The following is a 20,947-nucleotide window of genomic DNA, read 5'->3' on the forward strand; positions in this document are numbered from 1 at the left end:
TAGGGTTATTGTTAGGTTCCGTGTTACGTTCCGTGCTAGGTTCCGTATTAGGTTCCGTGTTAGGGTTAGGTTCTGGGTTAGGGTTAGGTTCCGGGTTAGGGTTAGGGTTAGGGTTAACGTTAGGGTTAGGGTTAGGGTTAGGGTTAGGGTTAGGGTTAGGGTTAGGGTTAGGGTTAGGTTCCGGGTTAGGGTTAGGTTCCGGGTTAGGGTTAGGGTTAGGGTTAGGGTTAGGGTTAGGTTCCGGGTTAGGGTTAGGTTCCGGGTTAGGGTTAGGGTTAGGGTTAGGGTTAGGGTTAGGTTCAGGGTTTGGGTTAGGTTCCGGGTTAGGGTTAGGTTCCGGGTTAGGGTTAGGTTCTGGGTTAGGGTTAGGTTCCGGGTTAGGGTTAGGGATAGGTTCCGGATTAGGGTTAGGTTCCGGGTTAGTGTTAGGTTCCGGGTTAGGGTTAGGGTTGGGTTCCGGGTTAGGTTCCGGGTTAGGTTTCGGGTTTGGTTCCGGGTTAGGTTCCGGGTTAGGTTCCGGGCCAGGGTTAGGATTAAGGTTAGGTTCCGGGTTTGGTTCCGGGTTTGGTTCCGGGTTAGGTTCCGGGTTAGGTTCCGGGTTAGGTTCCGGGTTAGGGTTAGGGTTAGGGTTAGGTTCGTGTTAGGTTCCGGGTTACGTTCCGGGTTAGGGTTAGGTTCCGGGTTAGGGTTATGGTTCGGGTTAGGGTTCGGGTTCGGGTTCGGGTTAGGGTTAGGGTTAGGTTCCGTGTTAGGGTTAGGTTCCGGGATAAGGTTTGGTTCCGGGTTAGGGTTAGGGTTAGGTTCCGGTTTAGGGTTAGGGTTAGGGTTAGGGTTAGGGTTAGGGTTAGGGTTAGGGTTAGGGTTAGGTTTAGGGTTGGGGTTGGGGTTAGGGTTAGGGTTAGGGTTAGGGTTAGGGTTAGGGTTGGGGTTGGGGTTGGGGTTAGGGTTAGGGTTAGGGTTAGGGTTACGGTTACGGTTACGGTTACGGTTACGGTTAGGGTTAGGGTGAGGGTGAGGGTTAGGGTGAAGGTTAGGGTTAGGGTTAGGGTTGTGCTCGCATCGGCAGCACATATACTAAAATTGGAATGATACAGATAAAATTAGGGTTAGGGTTATGGTTAGGGTTAGGGTTAGGGTTAGGGTTAGGGTTAGGGTTAGCGTTAGGGTTAGGGTTAGGGTTAGGGTTACGGTTAGGGTTGTGCTCGCCTCGGCAACACATATACAAAAATTGGAACGATACAGAGAAGATTAGCATGGCCCCTGCGCATCTGGTGAGTTTGGTTCACTTCCCTTATTGGGCAGGTGCCGTTATGGCCCATTTTGCACAATACACGTTTTTGACCGGAACGGGTATCTGAACGTGGTTTTGGGGTAACTTTTGGAGCTTTGTATATTTGTCCCACCTTGTCTTGTGCATCTAGTGAGTTTGGTTTACTTACCTCATTGGGAAGGTGCCGTTACGGACCATTTTCGCAATACGCTTTTCCTCAATAACCATCTGAACGTGGTTTCGGTGCAACTTATGGAGCTTTCTATATTTGTCCCACCTAGTTGTGTGCATCTGGTGTGTTTGGTGGACTTTAATCATTGGGAAGCTGCTTTTACGGTACGCTGGCGCAATACGCATTTTTGCCCAGAACGGGTTTCTGAACTTGGTTTGGGGGCAACTGTTAGAGCTTTCTATATTTGTCCCTTCCGCAAGAACAGGTGTTAGAACATCGTTTCGGGGCAACTTATGGAGCTTTCTATATTTGCCCCACCTTGTCATGTGCATCTGGTGAGTTTGGTTCACATACCTCATTGGGATGTTGCCGTTATGGCACAATTTGCGCAATACACGTTTTTGCCAGGAACGGGTATCTGAATGTGGTTTTGGAGAAACTTTTGGAGATTTCTATATTTGTCCCTCCTTGTCATGTGCATCTGGTGAGTCTGGTTCACTTTCCTAATTGGGAAGCTGCCGTTACGGCCCGTTTTGCGCAATACGAGTTTTTGCCGGAATGGGTATCTGAACGTCTTTTCGGAGCAACTTATAGAGCTTTCTATATTTGCCTAACCCTAACCCGGTTAGGTTCCGTGTTAGGTTAAGGTTCCGGTTTAGGGTTAGGTTCCGGGTTAGGGTTAGGTTCCTTTTTAAGGTTAGGTTCCGGGTTAGGGTTAGGTTCCGGGTTAGGGTTAGGGTTAGGGTTAGGTTCCGGTTTAGCGTCAGGTTCCGGTTTAGGGTTAGGTTCTGGGTTAGGGTTAGGTTCCGGGTTTGGGTTAGGGTTAGGTTCCGGGTTAGGGTTAGGTTCCGGGTTAGGGTTAGGTTTCGTGTTAGGGTTAGGTTCCGGGTTAGGGTTAGGGTTAGGTTCCGGGTTAGGGTTAGGTTCTGGGTTAGGGTTAGGTTCCGGGTTAGGGTTAGGGTTAGGTTCCGGGTTAGGGTTAGGTTCTGGGTTAGGGTTAGGTTCCGGGTTAGGGTTAGGGTTAGGGTTTGGGTTGTGCTCGCATCGGCAGCACATATACTAAAATTGGAACGATACAGATAAAATTAGGGTTAGGGTTAGGGTTAGGGTTAGGGTTAGGGTTGGGGTTAGGGTTAGGGTTAGGGTTAGGGTTAGGGTTACGGTTAGGGTTGTGCTCGCTTCGGCAACACATATACAAAAATTGGAACGATACAGAGAAGATTAGCATGGCCCCTGCGCATCTGGTGTGTTTGGTTCACTTCCCTTATTGGGAAGGTGCCGTTATGGCACATTTTGCACAATACACGTTTTTGACCGGAACGGGTATCTGAACGTGGTTTTGGGGTAACTTTTGGAGCTTTCTATATTTGTTCCACCTTGTCATGTGCATCTGGTGAGTTTGGTTCACTTACCTCATTGGAAAGGTGCCTTTACGGCCCATTTTCGCAATACACGTTTTCTACCGGAAAGGGTATCTGAACGTGGTTTGGGGGCAACTTTTGGAGCTTTCTGTATTTGTCCCAACTTGTCATGTGCATCTGGTGAGTTTCGTTCACTTACCTCATTGGGAAGGTGCCGTTACGGCCCATTTTGCGCAATACACGTTTTTGACCGGAACGGGTATCTGAACGTGGTTTGGGGACAACTTTTGGAGCTTTCTGTCTTTGTCCCAACTTGTCATGTGCATCTGGTGAGTTTCGTTCACTTACCTCATTGGGAAGGTGCCGTTACGGACCATTTTCGCAATACGTTTTTCCGCAAGAACCATCTGAACGTGGTTTCGTTGCAACTTATGGAGCTTTCTATATTTGTCCCACCTAGTTGTGTGCATCTGGTGTGTTTGGTGGACTTTAATCATTGGGAAGCTGCTTTTACGGTACGCTGGGCTCAATACGCATTTTTGCCCTGAACGGGTTTCTGAAAGTGGTTTGGGGGCTACTGTTAGAGCTTTCTATATTTGTCCCTTCTGCAAGAACAGGTGTTAGAACGTTGTTTCGGGGAAACTTATGGAGCTTTCTATATTTGCCCCACCTTGTCATGTGCATCTGGTGAGTTTGGTTCACTTACCTCATTGGGATGTTGCCATTATGGCACAATTTGCGCAATACACGTTTTTGCCAGGAACGGGTATCTGAACGTGGTTTTGGAGAAACTTTTGGAGATTTCTATATTTGTCCCTCCTTGTCATGTGCATCTGGTGAGTCTGGTTCACTTTCCTAATTGGGAAGCTGCTGTTACGGCCCGTTTTGCGCAATACGAGTTTTTGCCGGAATGGGTATCTGAACGTCTTTTAGGAGCAACTTATAGAGCTTTCTATATTTGCCTAACCCTAACCCGGTTAGGTTCCGGGTTAGGTTAAGGTTCCAGGTTAGGGTTAGGTTCCGGGTTAGGGTTAGGTTCCGGTTTAGGGTTAGGTTCCGGGTTAGGGTTAGGGTTAGGGTTAACGTTAGGGTTAACGTTAGGGTTAGGGTTAGGGTTAGGGTTAGGGTTAGGGTTAGGGTTAGGGTTAGGTTCCGGGTTAGGGTTAGGTTCCGGGTTAGGGTTAGGGTTAGGGTTAGGGTTAGGGTTAGGGTTAACGTTAGGGTTAACGTTAGGGTTAGGGTTAGGGTTAGGGTTAGGGTTAGGGTTAGGGTTAGGTTCCGGGTTAGGGTTAGGTTCCGGGTTAGGGTTAGGTTCTGGGTTAGGGTTAGGTTCCGGGTTAGGGTTAGGGATAGGTTCCGGATTAGGGTTAGGTTCCGGGTTAGTGTTAGGTTCCGGGTTAGGGTTAGGGTTGGGTTCCGGGTTAGGTTCCGGGTTAGGTTTCGGGTTTGGTTCCGGGTTAGGTTCCGGGTTAGGTTCCGGGCCAGGGTTAGGAGTAAGGTTAGGTTCCGGGTTTGGTTCCGGTTTTGGTTCCGGGTTAGGTTCCGGGTTAGGTTCCGGGTTAGGTTCCGGGTTAGGGTTAGGTTCCGGGTTAGGGTTATGGTTCGGGTTCGGGTTAGGGTTCGTGTTCGGGTTAGGGTTAGGGTTAGGTTCCGGGTTAGGGTTAGGTTCCGGGATAAGGTTTGGTTCCGGGTTAGGGTTAGGGTTAGGTTCCGGTTTAGGGTTAGGGTTAGGGTTAGGGTTAGGGTTAGGGTTAGGGTTAGGGTTAGGGTTAGGGTTAGGGTTAGGGTTAGGGTTGGGGTTAGGGTTAGGGTTAGAGTTGGGGTTGGGGTTAGGGTTAGGGTTAGGGTTAGGGTTACGGTTACCGTTACGGTTAGGGTTAGGGTTAGGGTGAGGGTGAGGGTTAGGGTGAAGGTTAGGGTTAGGGTTAGGGTTGTGCTCGCATCGGCAGCACATATACTAAAATTGGAACGATACAGATAAAATTAGGGTTAGGGTTATGGTTAGGGTTAGGGTTAGGGTTAGGGTTAGGGTTACGGTTAGGGTTGTGCTCGCTTCGGCAACACATATACAAAAATTGGAACGATACAAAGAAGATTAGCATGGCCCCTGCGCATCTGGTGTGTTTGGTTCACTTCCCTTATTGGGAAGGTGCCGTTATGGCACATTTTGCACAATACACGTTTTTGACCGGAACGGGTATCTGAACGTGGTTTCGTTGCAACTTATGGAGCTTTCTATATTTGTCCCACCTAGTTGTGTGCATCTGGTGTGTTTGGTGGACTTTAATCATTGGGAAGCTGCTTTTACGGTACGCTGGGCTCAATACGCATTTTTGCCCAGAACGGGTTTCTGAAAGTGGTTTGGGGGCTACTGTTAGAGCTTTCTATATTTGTCCCTTCTGCAAGAACAGGTGTTAGAACGTTGTTTCGGGGCAACTTATGGAGCTTTCTATATTTGCCCCACCTTGTCATGTGCATCTGGTGAGTTTGGTTCACTTACCTCATTGGGATGTTGCCATTATGGCACAATTTGCGCAATACACGTTTTTGCCAGGAACGGGTATCTGAACGTGGTTTTGGAGAAACTTTTGGAGATTTCTATATTTGTCCCTCCTTGTCATGTGCATCTGGTGAGTCTGGTTCACTTTCCTAATTGGGAAGCTGCTGTTACGGCCCGTTTTGCGCAATACGAGTTTTTGCCGGAATGGGTATCTGAACGTCTTTTAGGAGCAACTTATAGAGCTTTCTATATTTGCCTAACCCTAACCCGGTTAGGTTCCGGGTTAGGTTAAGGTTCCAGGTTAGGGTTAGGTTCCGGGTTAGGGTTAGGTTCCGGTTTAGGGTTAGGTTCCGGGTTAGGGTTAGGGTTAGGGTTAACGTTAGGGTTAACGTTAGGGTTAGGGTTAGGGTTAGGGTTAGGGTTAGGGTTAGGTTCCGGGTTAGGGTTAGGTTCCGGGTTAGGGTTAGGGTTAGGGTTAGGGTTAGGGTTAGGGTTAACGTTAGGGTTAACGTTAGGGTTAGGGTTAGGGTTAGGGTTAGGGTTAGGGTTAGGGTTAGGGTTAGGGTTAGGGTTAGGTTCCGGGTTAGGGTTAGGTTCCGGGTTAGGGTTAGGTTCTGGGTTAGGGTTAGGTTCCGGGTTAGGGTTAGGGATAGGTTCCGGATTAGGGTTAGGTTCCGGGTTAGTGTTAGGTTCCGGGTTAGGGTTAGGGTTGGGTTCCGGGTTAGGTTCCGGGTTAGGTTTCGGGTTTGGTTCCGGGTTAGGTTCCGGGTTAGGTTCCGGGCCAGGGTTAGGAGTAAGGTTAGGTTCCGGGTTTGGTTCCGGGTTTGGTTCCGGGTTAGGTTCCGGGTTAGGTTCCGGGTTAGGTTCCGGGTTAGGGTTAGGTTCCGGGTTAGGGTTATGGTTCGGGTTCGGGTTAGGGTTCGTGTTCGGGTTAGGGTTAGGGTTAGGTTCCGGGTTAGGGTTAGGTTCCGGGATAAGGTTTGGTTCCGGGTTAGGGTTAGGGTTAGGTTCCGGTTTAGGGTTAGGGTTAGGGTTAGGGTTAGGGTTAGGGTTATGGTTAGGGTTAGGGTTAGGGTTAGGGTTAGGGTTAGGGTTAGGGTTAGGGTTGGGGTTAGGGTTAGGGTTAGGGTTAGGGTTAGGGTTAGGGTTAGGGTTAGGGTTGGGGTTGGGGTTAGGGTTAGGGTTAGGGTTAGGGTTACGGTTACCGTTACGGTTAGGGTTAGGGTTAGGGTGAGGGTGAGGGTTAGGGTGAAGGTTAGGGTTAGGGTTAGGGTTGTGCTCGCATCGGCAGCACATATACTAAAATTGGAACGATACAGATAAAATTAGGGTTAGGGTTATGGTTAGGGTTAGGGATAGGGTTAGGGTTAGCGTTAGGGTTAGGGTTAGGGTTAGGGTTACGGTTAGGGTTGTGCTCGCCTCGGCAACACATATACAAAAATTGGAACGATACAGAGAAGATTAGCATGGCCCCTGCGCATCTGGTGAGTTTGGTTCACTTCCCTTATTGGGAAGGTGCCGTTATGGCCCATTTTGCACAATACACGTTTTTGACCGGAACGGGTATCTGAACGTGGTTTCGGTGCAACTTATGGAGCTTTCTATATTTGTCCCACCTAGTTGTGTGCATCTGGTGTGTTTGGTGGACTTTAATCATTGGGAAGCTGCTTTTACGGTACGCTGGCGCAATACGCATTTTTGCCCAGAACGGGTTTCTGAACTTGGTTTGGGGGCAACTGTTATAGCTTTCTATATTTGTCCCTTCCGCAAGAACGGGTGTTAGAACTTCGTTTCGGGGCAACTTATGGAGCTTTCTATATTTGCCCCACCTTGTCATGTGCATCTGGTGAGTTTGGTTCACTTACCTCATTGGGATGTTGCCACTATGGCACAATTTGCGCAATACACGTTTTTGCCAGGAACGGGTATCTGAACGTGGTTTTGGAGAAACTTTTGGAGATTTCTATATTTGTCCCTCCTTGTCATGTGCATCTGGTGAGTCTGGTTCACTTTCCTAATTGGGAAGCTGCTGTTATGGCCCGTTTTGCGCAATACGAGTTTTTGCCGGAATGGGTATCTGAACGTCTTTTCGGAGCAACTTATAGAGCTTTCTATATTTGCCTAACCCTAACCCGGTTATGTTCCGGGTTAGGTTAAGGTTCCGGGTTAGGGTTAGGGTTAGGTTCCGGGTTAGGGTTAGGTTCCGGGTTAGGGTTAGGTTCCGGGTTAGGGTTAGGGTTAGGTTCCGGGTTAGTGTTAGGTTCCGGGTTAGGGTTAGGGTTGGGTTCCGGGTTAGGTTCCGGGTTAGGTTCCGGGTTAGGTTCCGGGTTGGGTTCCGGGTTAGGTTCCGTGTTAGGTTCCGTGTTAGTTTCCGGGTTAGGGTTAGGGTTAGGTTCCCTGTTAGGTTCCGTGTTAGGTTCCGGGTTAGGGTTAGGTTCCGGGTTAGGGTTAGTTTCCGGGTTAGGGTTATGGTTCGGGTTCGGGTTAGGGTTCGGGTTCGGGTTAGGGTTCGGGTTCGGGTTAGGGTTAGGGTTCGGGTTAGGTTTAGGGTTATTGTTAGGTTCCGTGTTACGTTCCGTGCTATGTTCCGTATTAGGTTCCGGGTTAGGGTTAGGTTCTGGGTTAGGGTTAGGTTCCGGGTTAGAGTTAGGGTTAGGGTTAACGTTAGGGTTAACGTTAGGGTTAGGGTTAGGGTTAGGGTTAGGGTTATGGTTAGGGTTAGGGTTAGGGTTAGGGTTAGGGTTAGGTTCCGGGTTAGGGTTAGGTGAGTCTGGTTCACTTTCCTAATTGGGAAGCTGCTGTTATTGCCCGTTTTGCGCAATACGAGTTTTTGCCGGAATGTGTATCTGAACGTCTTTTCGGAGCAACTTATAGAGCTTTCTATATTTGCCTAACCCTAACCCGGTTAGGTTCCGGGTTAGGTTAATGTTCCGGGTTAGGGTTAGGTTCCGGGTTAGGGTTAGGTTCCGGTTTAGGGTTAGGTTCCGGGTTAGGGTTAGGTTCCGGGTTAAGGTTAGGGTTAGGGTTAGGTTCCGGGTTAGGGTTAGGGTTAGGTTCCGGGTTAGGGTTAGGTTCCGGGTTAGGGTTAGGTTCCGGGTTAGGGTTAGGGTTAGGTTCCGGGTTAGGGTTAGGTTCTGGGTTAGGGTTAGGTTCCGGGTTAGGGTTAGGGATAGGTTCCGGATTAGGGTTAGGTTCCGGGTTAGTGTTAGGTTCCGGGTTAGGGTTAGGGTTGGGTTCCGGGTTAGATTCCGGGTTAGGTTCAGGGTTAGGTTCCGGGTTTGGTTCGGGGTTAGGTTCCGTGTTAGGTTCCGTGTTAGGTTCCGGGTTAGGGTTAGGGTTAGGTTCCCTGTTAGGTTCCGTGTTAGGTTCCGGGTTAGGGTTAGGTTCCGGGTTAGGATTAGTTTCCGGGTTAGGGTTATGGTTCGGGTTCGGGTTAGGGTTAGGGTTCGGGTTAGGGTTCGGGTTAGGGTTAGGGTTAGGGTTATTGTTAGGTTTAGGGTTATTGTTAGGTTCCGTGTTACGTTCCGTGCTAGGTTCCGTATTAGGTTCCGGGTTAGGGTTAGGTTCTGGGTTAGGGTTAGGTTCCGGGTTAGAGTTAGGGTTAGGGTTAACGTTAGGGTTAACGTTAGGGTTAGGGTTAGGGTTAGGGTTAGGGTTAGGGTTATGGTTAGGGTTAGGGTTAGGGTTAGGGTTAGGTTCCGGGTTAGGGTTAGGTTCCGAGTTAGGGTTAGGGTTAGGGTTAGGGTTAGGGTTAGGTTCCGGGTTAGGGTTAGGTTCCGGGTTAGGGTTAGGGTTAGGGTTAGGGTTAGGTTCAGGGTTTGTGTTAGGTTCCGGGTTAGGGTTAGGATCCGGGTTAGGGTTAGGTTCCGGGTTAGTGTTAGGTTCCGGGTTAGGGTTAGGGTTGGGTTCCGGGTTAGGTTCCAGATTAGGGTTAGGTTCCGGGTTAGGGTTAGGTTCTGGGTTAGGGTTAGGTTCCGGGTTAGGGTTAGGGTTAGGGTTTGGGTTGTGCTCGCATCGGCAGCACATATACTAAAATTGGAACGATACAGATAAAATTAGGGTTAGGGTTAGGGTTAGGGTTAGGGTTAGGGTTAGGGTTAGGGTTAGGGTTAGGGTTAGGGTTAGGGTTAGGGTTAGGGTTAGGGTTAGGGTTAGGGTTAGGGTTACGGTTAGGGTTGTGCTCGCTTCGGCAACACATATACAAAAATTGGAACGATACAAAAATTGGCCCCTGCGCATCTGGTGAGTTTGGTTCACTTCCCTTATTGGGAAGGTGCCGTTATGGCACATTTTGCACAATACATGTTTTTGACCGGAACGGGTATCTGAACGTGGTTTTGGGGTAACTTTTGGAGCTTTCTATATTTGTCCCACCTTGTCTTGTGCATCTAGTGAGTTTGGTTCACTTACCTCATTGGGAAGGTGCCGTTACGGACCATTTTCGCAATACGCTTTTCCGCAAGAACCATCTGAACGTGGTTTCGGTGCAACTTATGGAGCTTTCTATATTTGTCCCACCTAGTTGTGTGCATCCGGTGTGTTTGGTGGACTTTAATCATTGGGAAGCTGCTTTTACGGTACGCTGGGCTCAATACGCATTTTTGCCCAGAACGGGTTGGTGAACGTGGTTTGGGGGCAACTGTTAGAGCTTTCTATATTTGTCCCTTCTGCAAGAACAGGTGTTAGAACGTCGTTTCGGGGCAACTTATGGAGCTTTCTATATTTGCCCCACCTTGTCATGTGCATCTGGTGAGTTTGGTTCACTTACCTCATTGGGATGTTGCCATTATGGCACAATTTGCGCAATACTCGTTTTTGCCAGGAACGGGTATCTGAACGTGGTTTTGGAGAAACTTTTGCAGATTTCTATATTTGTCCCTCCTTGTCATGTGCATCTGGTGAGTCTGGTTCACTTTCCTAATTGGGAAGCTGCCGTTACGGCCCTTTTTGCGAAATATGAGTTTTTGCCGGAATGGGTAACTGAACGTGGTTTTGTGGCAACTTTTGGAGCTTTCTATATTTGTACCACCTTGTCATGTGCATCTGGTGAGTTTGGATCACTTACCTCATTGGAAAGGTGTCTTTACGGCCCATTTTCGCAATACACGTTTTCTGCCGGATAGGGTATCTGAACGTGGTTTGAGGGCAACTTTTGGAGCTTTCTGTATTTGTCCCAACTTGTCATGTGCATCTGGTGAGTTTCGTTCACTTACCTCATTGGGAAGCTGCCGTTACGGCCCATTTTGCGCAATACACGTTTTTGACCGGAACGGGTATCTGAACGTGGTTTGGGGACAACTTTTGGAGCTTTCTGTATTTGTCCCAACTTGTCATGTGCATCTGGTGAGTTTCGTTCACTTACCTCATTGGGAAGGTGACGTTACGGCCCATTTACGCAATACGCGTTTTCCGCAAGAACTGGTATTAGAACGTGGTTTTGGGGTTACTTTTGGAGCCTTCTATATTTGCCCCACCTAGTTCTGTGCATATGGTGAGTTTGGTTCACTTCCCTTATTGGGAAGGTGCCGTTACGGCCCATTTTCGAAATAAACTTTTTCAGCCGGAAAGGGTATCTGAACGTGGTTTGGGGGCAACTTTTGAACCTTTCTGTATTTGTCCCATCTTGTCATGTGCATCTCATGAGTTTGGTTCACTTACCTAATTGGGAAGCTTTCGTTACGGCCCATTTTGCGCAACACAGGTTTTTGAACGGAACGGGTATCTGAACGTGGTTTTGGGGTAACTTTTGGAGCTTTCTATATATGTCCCACCTTGTCTTGTGCAACTAGTGATTTTGGATCACGTACCTCATTGGGAAGGTGCTGTTACGGCCCATTTTCGCAATACGCGTTTTCCGCAGGAACGGGTATTAGAACGTGGTTTTGGGGCAACTTTTGGAGCTTTCTATATTTGTCCCAACTTGTCATGTGCATCTGGTGAGTTTGGTTCACTTACCTCATTGGGAAGCTGCCGTTACGGCCCAATATGCGCAATACGCGTTTTTGCCCAGAACGGGTATCTGAACGTGGTTTCGGGGCATCTTTTGGAGCTTTCTATATTTGTCCCACCTTGTCATGTGCATCTGGTGAGTTTGGTTCACTTACCTCATTGGGAAGTTGTCGTTACGGCCCATTTTGCACAATAAAGTTTTTGACCGGAACGGGTATCTGAACGTAGTTTTGGGTTAACTTTTGGAGCTTTCTATATTTGTCCTACCTTGTCATGTGCATTTGGTGAGTTTGGTTCACTTACCTCATTGGGAAGTTGCCGTTACGGCCCAATTTGGACAATACGCATTTTTGCCCAGAACTGGTATCTGAACGTGGTTTGGGGGTAACTTTTGGAGCTTTCTATATTTGCCCCACCTAGTTCTGTGCATATGGTGATTTTGGTTAACTTCTCTTATTGGGAAGGTGCCGTTACGGCCCATTTTCGCAATACGCGTTTTCTGTCGGAAAGGGTATATGAACGTTGTTTGGGGGCAACTTTTGGAGCTTTCTATATTTGTCCAAACTTGTCATGTGCATCTGGTGATTTTGGTTCACTTACCTCATTGGGAAGGTGCCGTTATGGCCCATTTTCGAAATACACTTTTTCAGCCAGAAAGGGTATCTGAACGTGGTTTGGGGGCAACTTTTGAACCTTTCTGTATTTGTCCCATCTTGTCATGTGCATCTCATGAGTTTGGTTCACTTACCTAATTGGGAAGCTGCCGTTACGGCCCATTTTGCGCAATACAGATTTTTGACCGGAATGGGTATCTGAACGTGGTTTTGGGGTAACTTTTGGAGCTTTCTATATATGTCCCAACTTGTCTTGTGCAACTAGTGATTTTGGTTCACTTACCTCATTGGGAAGGTGCTGTTACGGCCCATTTTCACAATACGCGTTTTCTGCAAGAACGGGTATTAGAATGTGGTTTTGGGGGAAATTTTGGAGCTTTCTATATTTGTCCCATCTTGTCATGTGCATCTGGTGAATTTGGTTCACTTACCTCATTTGGAAGGTGCCGTTACGGCCCATTTTCGCAATACGCGTTTTCTGCCGGAAAGGGTATCTGAACGTGGTTTGGGGGCTAGTTTTGGAGCTTTCTATATTTGTACACCCTTGTCTTTTGCATCTCATGAGTTTGGTTCACTTACCTCATTGGGAAGGTGCAGTTATGGCCCATTTTCGCAATTCGCGTTTTCTGCAAGAACAGGTATTTGAGCGTGGGTTTGGGGGAACTTTTGGAGCTTTCTATATTTATCCCACCTTGTCATGTGCATCTGGTGAGTTTGGTTCACTTACCTCATTGGGAAGGTGCCGTTACGGCCCATTTTCGCAATACGCGTTTTCTGCAAGAACGGGTATTAGAACGTGGTTTAGGGGGAACTTTTGGAGCTTTCTATATTTGCCCTACCTTGTCATGTGCATCTGGTGAGTTTGGTTCACTTACCTCATTGGGAAGGTGCCATCACGGGCCATTTTCGCAATGCACGTTTTATATCAGAAAATGTATCTGAACGTGGTTTGGGGGCAACTTTTGGAACTTTCTATATTTGTCCCAACTTGTCATGTGCATCTGATGAGTTTGGTTCACTTACCTCATTGGGAAGGTGCCGTTACGGCCCATTTTCGCAGTACGCGTTTTCTTTCGGAAAGGGTATCTGAACGTGTTTTGGCGGCAACTTTTGGAGCTTTCTATATTTGTACAAACTTGTCATGTGCATCTGGTGATTTTGGTTCACTTACGTCATTGGAAAGGTGCCGTTACGGCCTATTTTCGCAATACGCTTTTTCTGCATGAACGGATATTAGAACGTGGTTTTGGGGGAACTTTTGGAGCTTTCTATATTTGCCCCACCTTGTCATGTGCATCTGGTGAGTTTGGTTCACTTACCTCATTGGGAACGTGCCGTCACGGCCCATTTTCGCAATGCACGTTTTATGTCAGAAAAGGTATCTGAACGTGGTTTGGGGGCAACTTTTGGAACTTTCTATATTTGTCCCAACTTGTCATGTGCATCTGGTGAGTTTGGTTCACTTACCTCATTCGGAAGGTGCCGTTACGGCCCATTTTCGCAATACGCGTTTTCTGTCGGAAAGGGTATCTGAACGTGGTTTGGGGGCAACTTTTGGAACTTTCTATATTTGTCCAAACTTGTCATGTGCATCTGCTGATTTTGGTTCACTTACCTCATTGGGAAGGTGCCGTTACGGCCCATTTTGGCAATACGCGTTTTCTGCAAGAACGGTTACTAGAACGTGGTTTTGGGGGAACTTTTGGAGCTTTCTATATTTGTCCCACCTTGTCATGTGCAACTGGTGAGTTTGGTTCACTTACCTCATTCGGAAGGTGCCGTTACGGCCCATTTTCGCAATACGTGTTTTCTGCCTGATAGGGTATCTGAACGTGGTTTGGGGGGCAAGTTTTGGAGCTTTCTATATTTGTCCCTCCTTGTCTTGTGCATCTACTGAGTTTGGTTCACTTACCTCATTGGGAAGGTGCCGTTACGGCCCATTCTCGCGATACGCGTTTTCTGTCGGAAAGGATATATGAACGTGGTTTGGGGGCAACTTTTGGATGTTTCTATATTTGCCCCACCTTGTCATGTGTATCTGGTGAGTTTGGTTCACTTACCTCATTGGGAAGGTGCCGTTACGGCCCATTTTCGCAATACGCTTTTTCTGCCGGAAAGGGTATGTGAACGTGGTTTGGGGGCAAGTTTTGGAGCTTTCTATATTTGTCCCACATTGTCTTGTGCATCTACTGAGTTTGGTTCACTTACCTCATTGGGAAGGTGCCGTTACGGCCCATTTTCGCAATACGCGTTTTCTGCAAGAACAGGTATTAGAACGTGGTTTTGGGGGAACTTTTGGAGCTTTCTATATTTGTCCCTCCTTGTCTTGTGCATCTAGTGAGTTTGGTTCACTTACCTCATTGGGAAGGTGCCCTTGCGGCCCATTTTCGCAATACACATTTTCTGCCGGAAAGGGTATCAGAACGTGGTTTAAGGGCAAGTTTTGGAGCTTTCTATATTTATCCCAGCTTGTCTTGTGCATCTACTGAGTTAGGTTCACTTACCTCATTGGGAAGGTGCCGTCACGGCCCATTTTCGCAATGCACATTTTCTGTCGGAAATGGTATCTGAACGTGGTTTGGGGGCAACTTTTGGAACTTTCTATATTTGTCCCACCTTGTCATGTGCATCTAGTGAGTTTGGTTCACTTACCTCATTGGGAAGGTGCCGTTAAGGCCCATTTTCGCAATACGCGTTTTCTGCAAGAACGGGTATTAGAACGTGGTTTTAGGGGAACTTTTGGAGCTTTCTATATTTGTCCCACCTTGTCATGTGCATCTGGTGAGTTTGGTTCACTTACCTCCTTGGGAAGGTGCCATCACGGCCCATTTTCGCAATGCGCGTTTTCTGTCGGAAAGGGTAACTGAACGTGGTTTGGGGGCAACTTTTGGAGCTTTCTATATTTGTCCCAACTTGTCATGTGCATCTGGTGATTTTGGTACACTTACCTCATTGGGAAGGTGCCGTTACGGCCCATTTTCGCAATACGCGTTTTCTGCAAGAACGGGTATTAGAACGTGGTTTTGGGGGAACTTTTGGAGCTTTCTATACTTGCCCCACCTTGTCATGTGTATCTGGTGAGTTTGGCTCACTTACCTCATTTGGAAGGTGCCGTTACTGCCCATTTTCGCAATACGCTTTTTCTGCCGGAAAGGGTATCTGAACGTGGTTTGGGGGCAACTTTTGGAGCTTTCTATATTTGACCCACCTTGTCTTGTGCATCTACTGAGTTTGGTTCACTTACCTCATTGGGAAGGTGCCGTTACGGCCCATTTTCGCAATACGCGTTTTCTGCAAGAACAGGTATTAGACCGTGGTTTTGGGGGAACTTTTGGAGCTTTCTATATTTGTCCCACCTTGTCATGTGCATCTGGTGAGTTTGGTTCACTTACCTCATTGGGAAGGTGCCGTCACGGCCCATTTTCGCAATGCGCGTTTTCTGTCGGAAAGGGTATCTGAACGTGGTTTGGGGGCAACTTTTGGAGCTTTCTATATTTGTCCCAACTTGTCATGTGCATCTGGTGATTTTGGTTCACTTACCTCATTGGGAAGGTGCCGTTACGGCCCATTTTCGCAATACGCGTTTTCTGCAAGAACGGGTATTAGAACGTGGTTTTGGGGGAACTTTTGGAGCTTTCTATATTTAACCCACCTTGTCATGTGCAACTGGTGAGTTTGGTTCACTTACCTCATTGGGAAGGTGCCTTTACGGCCCATTTTCGCAATACGCGTTTTCTGCTGGAAAGGGTACCTGAACGTGGTTTTGGGGGAACTTTTGGAGCTTTCTATATTTGTCCCACCTTGTCATGTGCAACTGGTGAGTTTGGTTCACTTACCTCATTGGGAAGGTGCCGTTACGGCCCATTTTCGCAATACGCGTTTTCTGCTGGAAAGGGTACCTGAACGTGGTTTTGGGGGAACTTTTGGAGCTTTCTATATTTGTCCCACCTTGTCATGTGCAACTGGTGAGTTTGGTTCACTTACCTCATTGGGAAGGTGCCGTTACGGCCCATTTTCGCAATACGCGTTTTCTGCCGGAAAGGGTAACTGAACGTGGTTTGGGGGACAAGTTTTGGAGCTTTCTATATTTGTCCCACCTTTTCTTGTGCATCTACTGAGTTTGGTTCACTTACCTCATTGGGAAGGTGCCGTTACGGCCCATTTACGCAATACGCGTTTTCTGCAAGAACAGGTATTAGAACGTGGTTTTGGGGGAACTTTTGGAGCTTTCTATATTTGTCCCACCTTGTCATGTGCATCTGTTGAGGTTGGTTCACTTACCTCATTGGGAAGTTGCCGTTGCGGCCCATTTTCGCAATACGCGTTTTCTGCAAGAACGGGTATTAGAACGTGGTTTTGGGCGAACTTTTGGAGCTTTCTATATTTGTCCCACCTTGTCATGTGCATCTGGTGAGTTTGGTTCACTTACCTCATTGGGAAGGTGCCGTCACGGCCCATTTTCGCAATGCGCGTTTTCTGTCGGAAAGGGTATCTGAACGTGGTTTGGGGGCAACTTTTGGAGCTTTCTATATTTGTCCCAACTTGTCATGTGCATCTGGTGAGTTTGGTTCACTTACCTCATTGGGAAGGTGCCGTTACGGCCCATTTTCGCAATACGCTTTTTCTACCGGAAAGGGTATGTGAACGTGGTTTGGGGGCAAGTTTTGGAGCTTTCTATATTTGTCCCACATTGTCTTGTGCATCTACTGAGTTTGGTTCACTTACCTCATTGGGAAGGTGCCGTTACGGCCCATTTTCGCAATACGCGTTTTCTGCAAGAACAGGTATTAGAACGTGGTTTTGGGGGAACTTTTGGAGCTTTCTATATTTGTCCCTCCTTGTCTTGTGCATCTAGTGAGTTTGGTTCACTTACCTCATTGGGAAGGTGCCGTTGCGGCCCATTTTCGCAATACGCATTTTCTGCCGGAAAGGGTATCAGAACGTGGTTTAAGGGCAAGTTTTGGAGCTTTCTATATTTATCCCAGCTTGTCTTGTGCATCTACTGAGTTAGGTTCACTTACCTCATTGGGAAGGTGCCGTCACGGCCCATTTTCGCAATGCACATTTTCTGTCGGAAATGGTATCTGAACGTGGTTTGGGGGCAACTTTTGGAACTTTCTATATTTGTCCCACCTTGTCATGTGCATCTAGTGAGTTTGGTTCACTTACCTCATTGGGAAGGTGCCGTTAAGGCCCATTTTCGCAATACGCGTTTTCTGCAAGAACGGGTATTAGAACGTGGTTTTAGGGGAACTTTTGGAGCTTTCTATATTTGTCCCACCTTGTCATGTGCATCTGGTGAGTTTGGTTCACTTACCTCCTTGGGAAGGTGCCATCACGGCCCATTTTCGCAATGCGCGTTTTCTGTCGGAAAGGGTAACTGAACGTGGTTTGGGGGCAACTTTTGGAGCTTTCTATATTTGTCCCAACTTGTCATGTGCATCTGGTGATTTTGGTACACTTACCTCATTGGGAAGGTGCCGTTACGGCCCATTTTCGCAATACGCGTTTTCTGCAAGAACGGGTATTAGAACGTGGTTTTGGGGGAACTTTTGGAGCTTTCTATACTTGCCCCACCTTGTCATGTGTATCTGGTGAGTTTGGCTCACTTACCTCATTTGGAAGGTGCCGTTACTGCCCATTTTCGCAATACGCTTTTTCTGCCGGAAAGGGTATCTGAACGTGGTTTGGGGGCAACTTTTGGAGCTTTCTATATTTGACCCACCTTGTCTTGTGCATCTACTGAGTTTGGTTCACTTACCTCATTGGGAAGGTGCCGTTACGGCCCATTTTCGCAATACGCGTTTTCTGCAAGAACAGGTATTAGACCGTGGTTTTGGGGGAACTTTTGGAGCTTTCTATATTTGTCCCACCTTGTCATGTGCATCTGGTGAGTTTGGTTCACTTACCTCATTGGGAAGGTGCCGTCACGGCCCATTTTCGCAATGCGCGTTTTCTGTCGGAAAGGGTATCTGAACGTGGTTTGGGGGCAACTTTTGGAGCTTTCTATATTTGTCCCAACTTGTCATGTGCATCTGGTGATTTTGGTTCACTTACCTCATTGGGAAGGTGCCGTTACGGCCCATTTTCGCAATACGCGTTTTCTGCAAGAACGGGTATTAGAACGTGGTTTTGGGGGAACTTTTGGAGCTTTCTATATTTAACCCACCTTGTCATGTGCAACTGGTGAGTTTGGTTCACTTACCTCATTGGGAAGGTGCCGTTACGGCCCATTTTCGCAATACGCGTTTTCTGCTGGAAAGGGTACCTGAACGTGGTTTTGGGGGAACTTTTGGAGCTTTCTATATTTGTCCCACCTTGTCATGTGCAACTGGTGAGTTTGGTTCACTTACCTCATTGGGAAGGTGCCGTTACGGCCCATTTTCGCAATACGCGTTTTCTGCTGGAAAGGGTACCTGAACGTGGTTTTGGGGGAACTTTTGGAGCTTTCTATATTTGTCCCACCTTGTCATGTGCAACTGGTGAGTTTGGTTCACTTACCTCATTGGGAAGGTGCCGTTACGGCCCATTTTCGCAATACGCGTTTTCTGCCGGAAAGGGTAACTGAACGTGGTTTGGGGGACAAGTTTTGGAGCTTTCTATATTTGTCCCACCTTGTCTTGTGCATCTACTGAGTTTGGTTCACTTACCTCATTGGGAAGGTGCCGTTACGGCCCATTTACGCAATACGCGTTTTCTGCAAGAACAGGTATTAGAACGTGGTTTTGGGGGAACTTTTGGAGCTTTCTATATTTGTCCCACCTTGTCATGTGCATCTGTTGAGGTTGGTTCACTTACCTCATTGGGAAGTTGCCGTTGCGGCCCATTTTCGCAATACGCATTTTCTGCCGGAAAGGGTATCAGAACGTGGTTTAAGGGCAAGTTTTGGAGCTTTCTATATTTATCCCAGCTTGTCTTGTGCATCTACTGAGTTAGGTTCACTTACCTCATTGGGAAGTTGCCGTCACGGCCCATTTTCGCAATGCACATTTTCTGTCGGAAATGGTATCTGAACGTAGTTTGGGGGCAACTTTTGGAACTTTCTATATTTGCCCCACCTTGTCATGTGCATCTGTTGAGTTTGGTTCACTTACCTCATTGGGAAGGTGCCGTTACGGCCCATTTTCGCAATACTCGTTTTCTGCAAGAACGGGTATTAGAACGTGGTTTTGGGTGACCTTTTGGAGCTTTCTATATTTGTCCCACCTTGTCTTGTGCATCTAGTGAGTTTGGTTCACTTACCTCATTGGGAAGGTGCCGTTACGGCCCATTTTCGCAATACGCGTTTTCTGCAAGAACGGGTATTAGAACGTGGTTTTGGGCGAACTTTTGGAGCTTTCTATATTTGTCCCACCTTGTCATGTGCATCTGGTGAGTTTGGTTCACTTACCTCATTGGGAAGGTGCCGTCACGGCCCATTTTCGCAATGCGCGTTTTCTGTCGGAAAGGGTATCTGAACGTGGTTTGGGGGCAACTTTTGGAGCTTTCTATATTTGTCCCAACTTGTCATGTGCATCTGGTGATTTTGGTTCACTTACCTCATTGGGAAGGTGCCGTTACGGCCCATTTTCGCAATACTCGTTTTCTGCAAGAACGGGTATTAGAACGTGGTTTTGGGGGAACTTTTGGAGCTTTCTATTTTTGCCCCACCTTGTCATGTGAATCTGGTGAGTTTGGTTCACTTACCTCATTGGGAAGGTGCCGTCACGGCCCATTTTGGCAATACGCGTTTTCTGCAGGAACGGGTATTAGAACGTGGTTTTGGGGGAACTTTTGGAGCTTTCTATATTTAACTAGGGATGTGCTCCGCTCCGATTAGGAGCGTAGAAGCAGTAGCGGATTGGCCTGCTCCGCCTTACCCAGAGGCGGAGTAGGAGCGGACCGCGGACCCCTAGAAGCAAGGCGAAGAGAAGCGACCATTTTTCGGAGCTCCGAGTTCAGGCGGAGCGCTCCGGTCGCCATCTTGAAAACATTTCGCCATAGGATTGCATTGCGGCAAATAATCGCGCATAACTACGTTGTTTTTGAAGCTATCGTTCTGGAAATTCTTGTGCACAGAGAGTCGTGGATGGGGGTCATTTTGAGACCACTCTCACCTCTCTGCGTGCTGTGGTTCACGTGCAATATTTTTTTAAAAATCGGGTCAACCGCGCGGCTCAAACTGTGTTTCGGCTTTTCGCCCATAGGATTGCATTGAGGGATAGAATCGGGGATAACTGGGGGGGGGGGTTTTAAGCTATCGTTCTGAAAATTCTTGTGCACAGAGAGTCGTGGATGGGGGTCATTTTGAGACCACTCTCAACTTTCTGCGTGCTGTGGTTCACGTGCAATATTTTTTTAAAAATCGGGTCAACCACGCTGCTCAAACTGCGTTTCGGCTTTTCGCCCATAGGATTGCATTGAGGGAAAGAATCGGGGATAACTGGGGGGGGGGTTTAAGCTATCGTTCTGAAAATTCTTGTGCACAGAGAGTCGTGGATGGGGGTCATTTTGAGACCACTCTCAACTTTCTGCGTGCTGTGGTTCACGTGCAATATTTTTTTAAAAATCGGGGTTTGGGTTTTTTTTATTTATTTTTTTATTTTTTTGGAAGCGATGACAGGCACATTCAACTCCCAATCCTGATGAGAATTGATCTCCTCAGAAAGCATCCTCCTCCAATCCCAGCGTTGGAGGGGGGACTAAGGCAGACCCACCCTGAGAACTTTCTGTTTTGTGTCTCTTTGTGGGTTGGCGTTCGTGGAGGGAACACTTAGTTAGTTAGTGCTCCTGCTTTGGACTTTGGAGATAGATTAGGATAGGTTTAGTTTGGCGCGTGTGTGTGTTTGTTTGCTTCTTTCTGACTTGTAGCTTAGTTTGCCCTGTGTTTTCCCCTTACTTTGATTTAATATAAACTTTATTTTTGAATTTTGGAGTGTGTGGTTGGGTTGGTTGCCCCCCCCTTCCCTGTATTAAAGCCTGACTGTTCTGCTTTTGTGAAAGCTTTCTTTTGAAAGCATACACACACTTTTTGTCCCATTTCCCTACATTTATATTCTTAAACATATTTTATTATATTCTTTCACATAGTCCATTCTCATA

General features: G+C 47.4%; 4 pseudogenes; all 4 read left to right on the forward strand.

The window, feature by feature from the left end:
* The first annotated feature begins 1,198 nt into the window (after positions 1-1,198).
* On the forward strand, positions 1,199-1,267 carry LOC134411728 (U6 spliceosomal RNA; annotated as a pseudogene).
* Positions 1,268-2,613: 1,346 nt separating this feature from the next.
* Positions 2,614-2,682, forward strand: LOC134411693 (U6 spliceosomal RNA; annotated as a pseudogene).
* A 2,166-nt stretch (positions 2,683-4,848) lies between these two features.
* On the forward strand, positions 4,849-4,917 carry LOC134411771 (U6 spliceosomal RNA; annotated as a pseudogene).
* Positions 4,918-6,714: 1,797 nt separating this feature from the next.
* On the forward strand, positions 6,715-6,783 carry LOC134411729 (U6 spliceosomal RNA; annotated as a pseudogene).
* Positions 6,784-20,947: the final 14,164 nt, after the last annotated feature.

This window comes from Elgaria multicarinata, chromosome 20, assembly GCF_023053635.1.
Source record: "Elgaria multicarinata webbii isolate HBS135686 ecotype San Diego chromosome 20, rElgMul1.1.pri, whole genome shotgun sequence".
Classification (NCBI taxonomy): Eukaryota; Metazoa; Chordata; class Lepidosauria; order Squamata; family Anguidae; genus Elgaria; species Elgaria multicarinata.